We start from the raw sequence: 11,192 nt of genomic DNA on the forward strand, positions 1-11,192 counted from the left end.
CCAAGGATCCCCTGTCTCTGCCTCCCAAATGCTGAGATTGTAGGTGCTCTGCTACATTTGCCCATCTTTAACATGGGTGCTAAGGATCCAAGCTCTGGTCCCCATACCTCCCAGTCCCTTTATCTTTTATTTGTGAGATATGGTCTTTCTAAGTTGCCCAGGCTGGCTTTTAACTTTTTGTAGTCCAGGCAGGTTTCAATTTTCAATCTCCACTTCAGTCTTCCAAGTAGCTGGGGTTATAGACCAGTATCACCAGGCCAGTTTCTTTTTTGGTTTCAAACAGGGACACACTGAAGTCCTAGGATGGCCTGGGAACTCACTATGTAGCCCAGGGTTTCTCAGAATCCCAAGAGCTAGGCTTCTGTGTGTGAGACATTACTCTTCTGCTGTTTTAAATTACGTGCTGTGGGTTTGTGCATGTGGGTGCAGTGCCCATGGGTGCCAGAAGAGGGCAGTGTATCCCCTGGAGCTGAAATGACAGACATTTCTAAAGCCACCAGGTGTGAGTGCTAGGAACTGAATTTAGGCCTTCTTCAAGAGCTGTATATGCTTTTAACTTCCGAGTCTTTCTCTAGCTCCCACACATATTTTAAATTTTGATACAGTTCCCTTTGTCCATGTTTACTTTTGTTACTCATGTTTTTGGTATTACACCCGAGGAGGGCGGGGCGTGGGAATCCAAAGTCCATCCCTCCGTCCTTCTGTTTTTGGTTCTCACTGTGTAGCTTTGGCTGTCCTGCAACTCACTATGTAGGCTGGCCTCAGACTTATAGAGCTCTGCCTGCCTCTGCCTTCTGAGAGCTAGGATTAAAGGTTTGCATCACTCTGCCTGGCCATTGTCTTTTCTTGTTCCAGCTTCTGACTTAACTCGACAGAGAATGCTATCGTGCTTGATAATATAAAAGCTAAGTGTTTGTCAGTTTTCTCTGTAAATATACTTGAAGAAATCTGTGACAAGCATATGCTCATGCATCTTATATATGTGCAAAAGGCAAAAAAAGGGTTCCCCCCCTGCAGTAGCTTTCAAGGTTGTCAGTAGGTACTAGTATGTAAAAAGTAGTTGGATAAAAATAGCAAAAATAACAGGAGAAAATTAATTCATTAGGGCCAGCAAGACGGCTTTATGGGTAAATGTGCTTGTCTCACAAGCCTGGTTACTGAAATTCAAACAGGAAGTTGTCCTCTGACCTCCCCACATGCACTGTGGCGCATTCATGCCCACCCCCCATAATAATGATGATGATGATGATGATATTAATTAGTAAGTAAATAGAAAATAATTTAATAAGTTTTTAAATAAATACATAAATTCCAAAACTGAAGTTGCGATAAAAGGGCTCTTTGATGACCGTCTTGTATGCTCTCACTTTGCTGAGTCCTTCCAGAAACAAAGCAAAGCAGAAGAATGTCTCAAGTAACAGCGGGTGGAAGGTGGAATGATGCAAAACGGTCCTCACGTGAACTGAAACAATGCCCTGCTGAGTTAGAGAGTGTAGTGCCCTCCGATGTACAAACATAGAGCAGTCGCTGCCTTGGGGATCGTGTTTACAGAGCGCACCTGTCAGTGCCCAGCGTGAACGTAGCCCTTGTTTAAGGCTTCCAGTTGGAGCTGGCAGTTGTCGTAGGGATTAAATTATTTAAAGCCTTCAGCTGGCTAGTGTAGGCAAGCAGTAGCTTAGAAAACACTTAATCTATTTTTTAAAATCTGTTCCTAAGTTTGCTTTGCTTCTGCTGGAAGGGCTACATGCGCCACCCACCTGCCACGTTCTGGAATCTTTTAAATTTATCTGAGAGAGAGAGAGAGAGAAAGAGCGCTTTAAGGAATGTCTGTATTTTTAACTCGATGCACTTATTTTTTGAGCGAAATCTATTTCTAATACATAAATCAGAATTTGCTAAGCATCTAAAAAAAAAACGGTTGGGGGAAGACTGATTAAATTTATTTCATATGAAAATGACCACATTCTTTCTTTATTTCCACAGGGGTCTCTCTCACATAAGTTTTGCCCTTTGATTACAGCGAGAAGGCGTTCTGTAATGCTGTCTGGGTCCTTTCCAAGAAAGGCATTTTTGAAAAGGTAGTTCTACATATGTCAAGTCGTTTGGCTGCACATTGCAGTTTATTTTACTTCGTTTTAGAACACAAGAGCTACCTAATCAGCCTTACTGTGTGCCTTGGAGTGACCTGACAACGGAGTTGGATGAGGCGTCTGGAGAAGTCTGGTGCAGAGGATTTATTAGGTAAATCCTCTTACATGTAATTAACTGTTACCCAGAGGCCCACGATGTTGTTTTCGCTGATGAAAACTGTACGAGGGATGGCTTTCCTGCTAGAAGTGTGGACTCTAGCCTCCTACCTCACATGCCTTTGAATGTATTAGATGAACAACAGGCTCAACTGTATCTGCAAAGTAGCTGCTGATGTCACTCACTGGCTGACCTTTTCGTGTACGGCTCTAAAAATAGAAGAATAAAGCATTTTTGCAATTTTTTGGAGATGAAATGAAATATGATATCATTATATTCTTATTTTCCTACAACCTGTATGTAGAGTTTTGGAGAGAAATAAACACAATGGTATAAAATACATATGAAATATTGAGGGGTAAGATTCTAACCTTTTCCTATTGCAAGTAACAAGATCTATTATTTGAAACACTAGCAAAAGAGTTTATCTTCTTCTTTCTCAAGACTTTTTATTACTTTATTATTAATTAATTAATTAATTAATTAATTAGCTTTTCTGAGACAAGGTCTTGCTATGTAGTCCTGGTTGTCCTGGAACTTGATATTCAGACCAAGCTGGCCTTGAACTCGCAGAGACCTTCCTGCCTCTGCCTCCCAAGTGCTGGAATTAAAGGCTTATGCCACCATGCCTGGCAATGACTGTGGTTTGTATTTAACTCTATTCCAACCTGAGACAGTGCCACCATTTCTCCAGTTTGATTGCTAGGAAAATGGCTCAGCATTAAGAGCAGTGGCTGCTTGCTCTTCCAGAGGATCTGAGTTTGTCAAAGGCAAACAGTGGATCCCAACAGCCTTTAACTCCTGTTCCAGGGGATCTGACATCCTCTTCTGGCCTCTGTGGGCACCAGGCACAGACATATGTGCAGACAACGTTCCCATATACATAAAAACAATTTTAAGTTGTTAAAAAGTATTAAACTCTTGGGGCTGGAGAGATGGTTATGCATTGACTGCTCTTTAAGAGGCCCTGGGTTCAATTCCCAGCATCCACAGCACGTCTCACAATCATCCAAAACTCCAATTCCAGGGGATTTGATACCTTCTTCCGGGCTCTGATAGCACACACATGACACATAAATGTCATCAAAACACCCATACACAAGACATGAAATTAAATATTAAAGTGTTTAGCTCTGCAGTTTGATTGGTTGTGGTTTTCTGTAATGGTCTCTGCTTGTTGCAAAGAGAAGATTCCTTGAAGAAGGCTGAGGACCCCTCTTATCCACGGGTAGTTAGCAATTATGCTTGCTTAGTATAATAGTGATGACGTGTTCTCCTCTCAGATCCCGACTTCACTATTCCTGAGTAGTTGGCCAGGTTTCTGGGACCAGGTATGATTTCCCTCGTGTTCTGCAGGTCTTAACTCCAATTAGAGACCCATTGATCACTGCCAAAACACGCACGCCACTATTGCATCTTTTTTTTTAAAGACTTATTTATTTATTTATTATATCTACAGTGCTCTGGCTGCATGTACACCTGTAGGCCAGAAGAAAGCATCAGATCACATCATAGATGGTTGCGAGCCACCATGTGGGTGCTGGGAATTAAACTCAGGACCTCTGGAGGAGTAGTCAGTGCCCTTAACCTCTGAGCCATCTCTCCAGCCCCCCACTATTGCATGACTTACCATGTCATGCCAGGAATTGCTGTGGTTCATAGGTGTCCTAGCTGGGTAGGACTGTTAATTGCTTCCCTCCTTTGCAAGCTTTCAAGACACTTTCTGGCACCATGAAAGCTAGTCCTCAGGGAGGAGGCATTTAGGTCAGTTCCAGCTCTGGGTCCTCTGGGGCCTGTGTCTGAAGCACATGGTGCCTTTAGCAATAGGGACTTACCTTCCACCTCTGGAGGGCAGCCAAAAAGATCTCAGGAGGCCTCAACCTTACACCAAGAGCTACAGGCAACTGAGGAGAGCAGGAGAAATAGTCTTCCCCAGGGAAGAGCACACCAACTGGTTACTTGATACCAACGGTCAGCCCTGCAAACATACATACAAGTGGCATTATACAGACTGGGAAGTTATACTTACATATTTAGAATATAATATTAATATTACATATATATATATGAGAGAGAGAGACATGACTTTAAAAAGCACAAGGAGGGATATATAGGAGGATTTGGAAGGAGGAAAGGGAAAGGGAAATGATATTATGTTATAATCTCAAAAAATAAAAGAGATAATTGAACAAATGTTTGTCAATGGGCATTCATTATCCCAGAACTATCTCAGCAAAGCTGAGACACCCCACTCCATTCCCACTTTGGGGCCACCTCCCTCAGAGTCACTTTCTAAGCACTATGCTGGCTCCTGAGGGATCAACGCACACACTTTTCCGTTCCTCGCAGCTGTCACCCGCCTGCTCTATTTCCTGGGATTCCTCCTCCACCTCATCCTACCCAAGTCTGGCTATGGTCTGGTTCAGTCTGCCTGAATGACCCCCACCCTTCCTTTCTGTCACTGAAAATAAACAAGAAGGCTATTTCCAGACCGAGGAAGCAGAGACCTGGAGGAATCGACAGGCCAGGCATTTCCAGTGTCACAAAGGTGTTCTTTGTCTGTGTGCCTGACTTCCCCTTAGAATCTATAAGGGATCAAACCAGTGTGGCCAGATGTGGTGGCACAAAGTCCATAATATCAGCACCAGGCAGTCAGAAGTAGGAGGAGCGAAATTTTGTGGCCAGCCTTGGCTACAGAGTGAGTCTTATTGACATCAACACAACAAAACTTCATTTTGTTTTTCTATTTTTCTTCAAGTAGGTGTCTTCTTTAGATAGTTCTTCTTTTCCTTAGAGTGGGTATTACCTGCATGTGTGTGTGTGCACATGCGCGCGCATGCGCGCGCATGTGCACACACACACACACACACACACACACACATACATACACATACACACTTGTGATACAAAAATGGAACAACCAACAAGCTGTGAATAGTGTCCAAAGGGGATTATGGAAGATAGTGAGATGGCTGAGTAAAGACTCTTGCTGTGTGTGCAAGTCTGATGAAAGTTCTCAGTTTGATCCCCAGAAACCCCCAAAGGCAGAACAGACTCCACATAATTGTCCTCTGATGGCTGCAAGCATGTTGTGACATAGGTGCCCACAAACACACATTACTAATAAGATAACATAATATCTGAAAAACAAAAGGGCTGCCAAGACAGGGTAAGCAAGTCCTCAGTAGTTCCTGTCTCACAAATATGTCTGTCAGGTATACTGGGCTAGAAGGCTGAAGGTGGGGCTCCATGTTATAGAGAGTTTTGGGTGACTGTTCAGGCAGTAAACTGTCTCTGTCATCTTCTCATTTTGGTAATTACTTTTATTCCTTCCCAAGTCTCTGATAGGGTTGAACACCAGATAGTTTAGTCTTACAATTAAACTTAGTTGTTTAGGGGTTAAGATGTTTTTAGATCTAGATAGATGTTTTAAGCTGATAGAGATGAGATATGATAGATATTGATTTTCATTCAGAATCTTAGGCTCAACAAGATAGGAAAGATGTTTACTTCATGTTTGCCAAATACAAATAGCCAAAACACTATGAATGTAACAGTTACATAATTCCTGATTGTTTCGTGGTTCTTCCTGCTGTATGTAGTTTAATTATTTATGTTTAATAAGATGAATGTATCGGTTAAAAAAAAAGAAACATAATTTTTAAAAAATGGAAAAACAAAAGGGAACATTACTCAGTTAGCTTGCCTACCGTGCTGGAGGCTCTGAGTTGGATCACTAGTCCACATAAGCCTGGCTGATGGTGCACAGGCCTTAGTCACAGTGCTTCTGAGCTGGAAGCAGGAGACCAGGCCTTCAGGATTATCCTTGGCTTCAACTTAGTTCCTGGCCAACCTGAACTACGAAGATCCTGCCTCAAAAACCACAAAAATGTTATATATATTTGGCAAATATGATGGCGCATACCTGTGATCCAAATATGTGCGAATAGGAAGTCTAGTGTTCAAGGTTATCTTCAGCTATGCTGAATATCAAAACAAAACAACAATAAACAGAAATAAGCAGTTTCCACTTAGCTACTTCAACTGCTGTGCTCATCTAGAGTGCCCAGGCTGACCTGCAGGCACTTGAGTTTTCTCTTTCTGGCTTGGCATCTCTTGGGTTGCTGTTTCTCACGATCAGTTAGACAGGCATGGTGATATACATCTGCTGAGTTCAGCAAAAGAAGTGTAAGTTCAAGATCAGCCCGGTCAGCACAGGGAGTGAGGTCCAGGCCACAGTTTCAAAATAAAATAAAATAAAATAAAATAAATGCCAGGAGTCTATACATTTCATGCTTGCTTTAAAAAATATTACCTACAGTCGGCTGGGTGCTGGTAGTGTGCACCTTTGATCCCAGCACTCAGGAGGCAGAAGCAGGCTGATCTTTGTGAGTTTGAGGCCAGCTTGGTCTACAAAGGAAGTCCAGGACAGCTTAGGCTACACAGAGAAACCCTATCTCAAAAAAAAAAAAATTTTTTTTTTTTTTTTAACCTACAGTCAAAAGTAGCCCATTTGAGCCTTGGATTTCCTATGGATTAGTAGGTCAGGTGAGTGGCTTTACAAATGAGTTCTATCTTTTTGCAACTAATTTCTTTGAGACTCTCCGTGTCGCCCTGGCTGTCCTGAAACTCCCTCTGTTGACCAGGCTGGCCTCGAACTCACAGAGTTCTTGCCTGCTTCTGCCTCCTAAGTGCTGGGATTAAAAATGTGGGCCACTACTGCCTGACCCAAGAAATTTCTTACAGAGACTGTTGACAGCTGTCTACAGCCAACCCCTAAACTCTGACCAGGTGAAGGTGGTGGGGTCTCTTTCCTGTAGTCGGCTTTGAACTATCTCACATACTAACTCTCCAGTTCCAAGCTGATGGATTTTGTGTGTTGGGTTTCTTTTATTTTTCTACATCTGTATTTAATTAACAAGACTTTTTAATTTATTTCTTTGAACAAACTTAGTGATTCCCTAGAATGCTGCCTCTGGTAATTTCTTTGGATCCAACAGAGAAATTAGATCAAGCCCCTGCTTCCTAGAGCTGTAATGGAGATTTAATGTGCTAGCATTACTAATGCATTTAGAGCAGTGTCTGACACATAAAAACACAAAAATGTTAAAGAGATGAAAAGGTAATTTTTTTTTCTCAAGACAGGGGTCTCACTATATAGACCTGGAACTCACTCTGTAGCCCAGGCTGGCCTCTCCTTCAGCTCCTGCCTCCAGATTCCTGCCCAGAGTTCTTGCCCTCACTTCCCTTCCTGAGGGAATGTAAATCTCAAAAGCTGTAAATCAAAACAAGCCCTTTCTCCCCCAGTTTGCTTTGGCCAAGATGTTTATCATAGAAACAGAAAGCAAACTAGAAAAATACCTTTAGTTGTTGGATCCCTGGGATCTAGAGTTACAGACGGTTGTGAGCTACCAGGTGGGGACTGAGAATTGAACCTCTGTAGGAAGGATTGTATTGTCCCAGGTGAAAGCAGTACATTGTGATACACTGGTTGGAGCCATCCTGGGTCTGAAATTCAGGAAGCAGACCTGGGGACTCCAGCCGGGCTATTGTGTTTCTAATCGAACATCGATGGGGGCGGGGGTGGGGGGGGTGGGGGTGGGGATCCGGACCGGCCATTGCCCGCTGGAGAGAGACGCTGGCCGAGGAGAGAGGGGGAGGCTACAGTTTTTGGAGCAGGATCGCACATGGATTGGTGGAAAGGACCAGCTTACCAGGCTGGACCAGTTTGCAGGCCAGAGACACCTGGGGATCCGTCCCGTGGAACAGATACCGGAAGGTTTACTCTTGTTTCCTTTTAACCCTTTTTTCCCTCTTGTATAGAATTGTTGGGTTGTACAATAAAGTCTGATTGTTAAGAAACAGAGCCAACAAACCTAGGTACTCTTGGAGAGCAGCAGGTGCTCCTAACTGTTGACTGACTTTCCAGCCCCATATGGATATCGACGAGGAAGAGCTCCCCAGCTATACTACAATAAAGAAAGACAGAGAGAAAAGAACAGGATGTGTGGTATAAACATATATGCCTTCTGAACAATTCTATTAAATGAGTCATACCCACGCTATAGTACAACTCATGCTGGTCCAGGAGAGGGAGCTGAGGCAGGAAAATCCCTGGAGCCCAGGCAGGCATTCAAGGTCAGCCTGGGCAATACAAAGACCCTGACTCAAAAACAAACAAACAAACAGCAACAACAAAAGAAGAGAAAGAAATACAGTATGAGCAGCTTTACTTTCCTCTCAGTGACTCATGAAAACCCCAGAGGAAATTTTCTGTAGGTGCCTTGTAACATTTTTGGCCATCATTTGGGTAGCAAAAAAGTCCCCAGAACACGTGTTTCCAATAATAGTTTCATTTCTGTAATTACATTGTCCAGTCCAGCAAATAATGGAAGCCCCAGACCCACACAGGACTGAGCATTTGCCTCTAGTTCTGCCTCGGCCATGACCACAGGTCATGGCTTTCTCTTCGGCTGCCCACCACTTGTTACCTAGGTAACTCTAGCTCCCTGGGAGGTAAAAAAAAAAAAAAAAAAAAAAAAAACAGAAAAGACTTCTGTTGGGACTTCTAAGAGCAGCGGGTTCTTATCCTTTGTTTCTTCTTTTTCGATTTAGAAAAAAAAATTATGTGCATGGATGTTTCGCCTGCATGTATAACTGTACTATGTGCACTCTCAGAGGCCAGAAGGGAGCATTGGACCTCCTGGAACTGGAGTTAACAGATGGTAATGAATCAACGTATGAGTGCTGGGAGTCAAACTTGGATCCCCTGAAAAACCAGCCAGTGTTCTTAACCCCTGAGCCATCTCTCCAGGTCCTCTTCCTCCCTTCTATGGCTTTCCTAGAGACACCCCAGCTAAGAGCTTCCAGATGCACTGCCCTGTGATGTGGCTGATGCCTCTCTTCCCAGCAGGCTACTTACGTTCCTAACCTTCATTGGGCATCCTGTGGAGAATTAGTTACTTTTCTTACTGTGACCAGACACCTCCTGCAGAAGCATCTTAAGAGAGGAAAGGGTTTGCTTTGTTTCACAGTTCAAGGGATAACAGTTCATCAACCCCATGAAGCTAGGGCAGCAGGAGCCTGATGCAGCTGGTCTGCATCTGCAGTCAGGAAGCAGGAAGACGGATGCTGGTACTTTGCCCTATTTGTTCAGCTGGGGACCGCTGCCTATTGGATGATTCAGGTTGTATCTCCTGTCCTCAGTCAAACCACTGTGGACACACTGCCACAGACACAGTAAGCACGCATTGTACACGTACACTGGAGTGTGTTCTCCCAGCTCCTCCTCCTTCCTCCCCTCCGTTGCCTCACACAGCCTTACTTCTCTTTGATGTCACATATGCATGCATTGTTTTTAGGTATCTACATAAAATCTGGAAACCAGATCATCAAAGTGGCTTAGTGGTAAAGGAACTTGCTCCAAGCCTGATGACCTGAGTCTCATCATCAGGACCACGTGGTAGAAAGAAAGAACTGACTCTTGCTAGTTGTTCTCTGACCTTCACGTGCTTCCTATGGTACTTGAGCCATAGTAGGCACATCCAAACTCACACACACATACACACACACACACACACGCACGCACACACACACTAAATAAAAGTATAATTTAAAATAAAATGTGATATTTGTCTTTCTGAGACTGGTTTAATTCACTTACTATAACTGTCTCCAGTTGCATCCGCTTCCATACAAATGACAAAAGATCTTCAATAAGTCTCAGAAAAATTCCATTGTGTACATAGTGCATTGTGTGTAAATTCATTCTTCAGTTGCTGGACAGTTATATTGGATCCATAACTTAGCTGTCCTGAATAATGCTGCAATAAATACTGATGTGAAAGTATCTCTGTCTTGTGTTGGCTTGGAGTCTGTCAGGTAAATACATGTAAGTGGTGTAGCTGGTTTGTATGGCATACATCTCTTACATAAGTTTTTTTTTTTTTTAGACTCCTCCATACTGATTTCTATACTAGCTGTACTAATTACATTCCTACAAGCAGTGTACAAAGCTTTCCTGCCATTTTAAACCTCATTTCAGGCTCCTATTTGCCCTTGGGTACACTCGGTGCTCATGCCAAGTTTAAGCGAGCCACTCAGATGACTCTAGAGAAGCCTGGCCTCTTTCTGCCCCCTACCTTCGGAGTGCAGAGATTAAAGGCATACATCACCATGCCCAGTGTAAAAATGATCTGTTCTTTCACAGTTTTACACACATAACGTGCTTTGGTCATACTTTCCCCCTTTTGTCCTTTTTATACCCCTACTGAGCCCCTCCTCCCAAAAGTCCTCCCTCACTGCACACAACAGAGTGTGGTGGTGCATGTCTACAATCCCAGCACGTAGGAGGTGAGGCAGGAGGACCAGGAGCTTCAGGCTAGGCCAGGCTTGATTACAGGACTAGACACTAGGCTTACTGTACAGAACTAAGATGAAGTCAGAATATGACTAGCTAGAAGTGTGATTGAAAGGAAAAAAAGCAGAAAGGGGACATGGGAGGAAAAAGAAAGGGAAGAAACCCGAGTAGAGTGGACAAGTCAGTAACCCCAGCACTGGAGGTAGAGGCAGAAAGACCAAAGGCTTGAGGCCAGGCTTGTCTATGTATCAAGTTGGAGACTAGCCTAGGTTACACAAGACGCTGTATCAAAACAAATGACCAAATATTTTAAAAAAGAAAGAAGGGGATCTGGAGAGAAAGCTCAGTAATTTTTCAGAGAATTTGCTCTCACAGTGGACCTGGGTATTGGGGACGGTAGGCCATATGGCCAATGTTCAGCCATCTTGTCAGAGCCTACACCTTTAGGCTCCTATTTCTCCAGCAGTCTGTCATTTACCAGAAACCAGCTGACCCTGTCGTGGTTCGGCAGCTAGACACCTGTTGTGGTTTATTGTGGGAGACGGTCATTCTAAGACCTCCGAGCTCATAGTAAGAGCTACTCCTT

Source organism: Acomys minous, assembly GCF_964271855.1.
Source record: "Acomys minous genome assembly, chromosome: 3".
NCBI classification, from domain to species: domain Eukaryota; kingdom Metazoa; phylum Chordata; class Mammalia; order Rodentia; family Muridae; genus Acomys; species Acomys minous.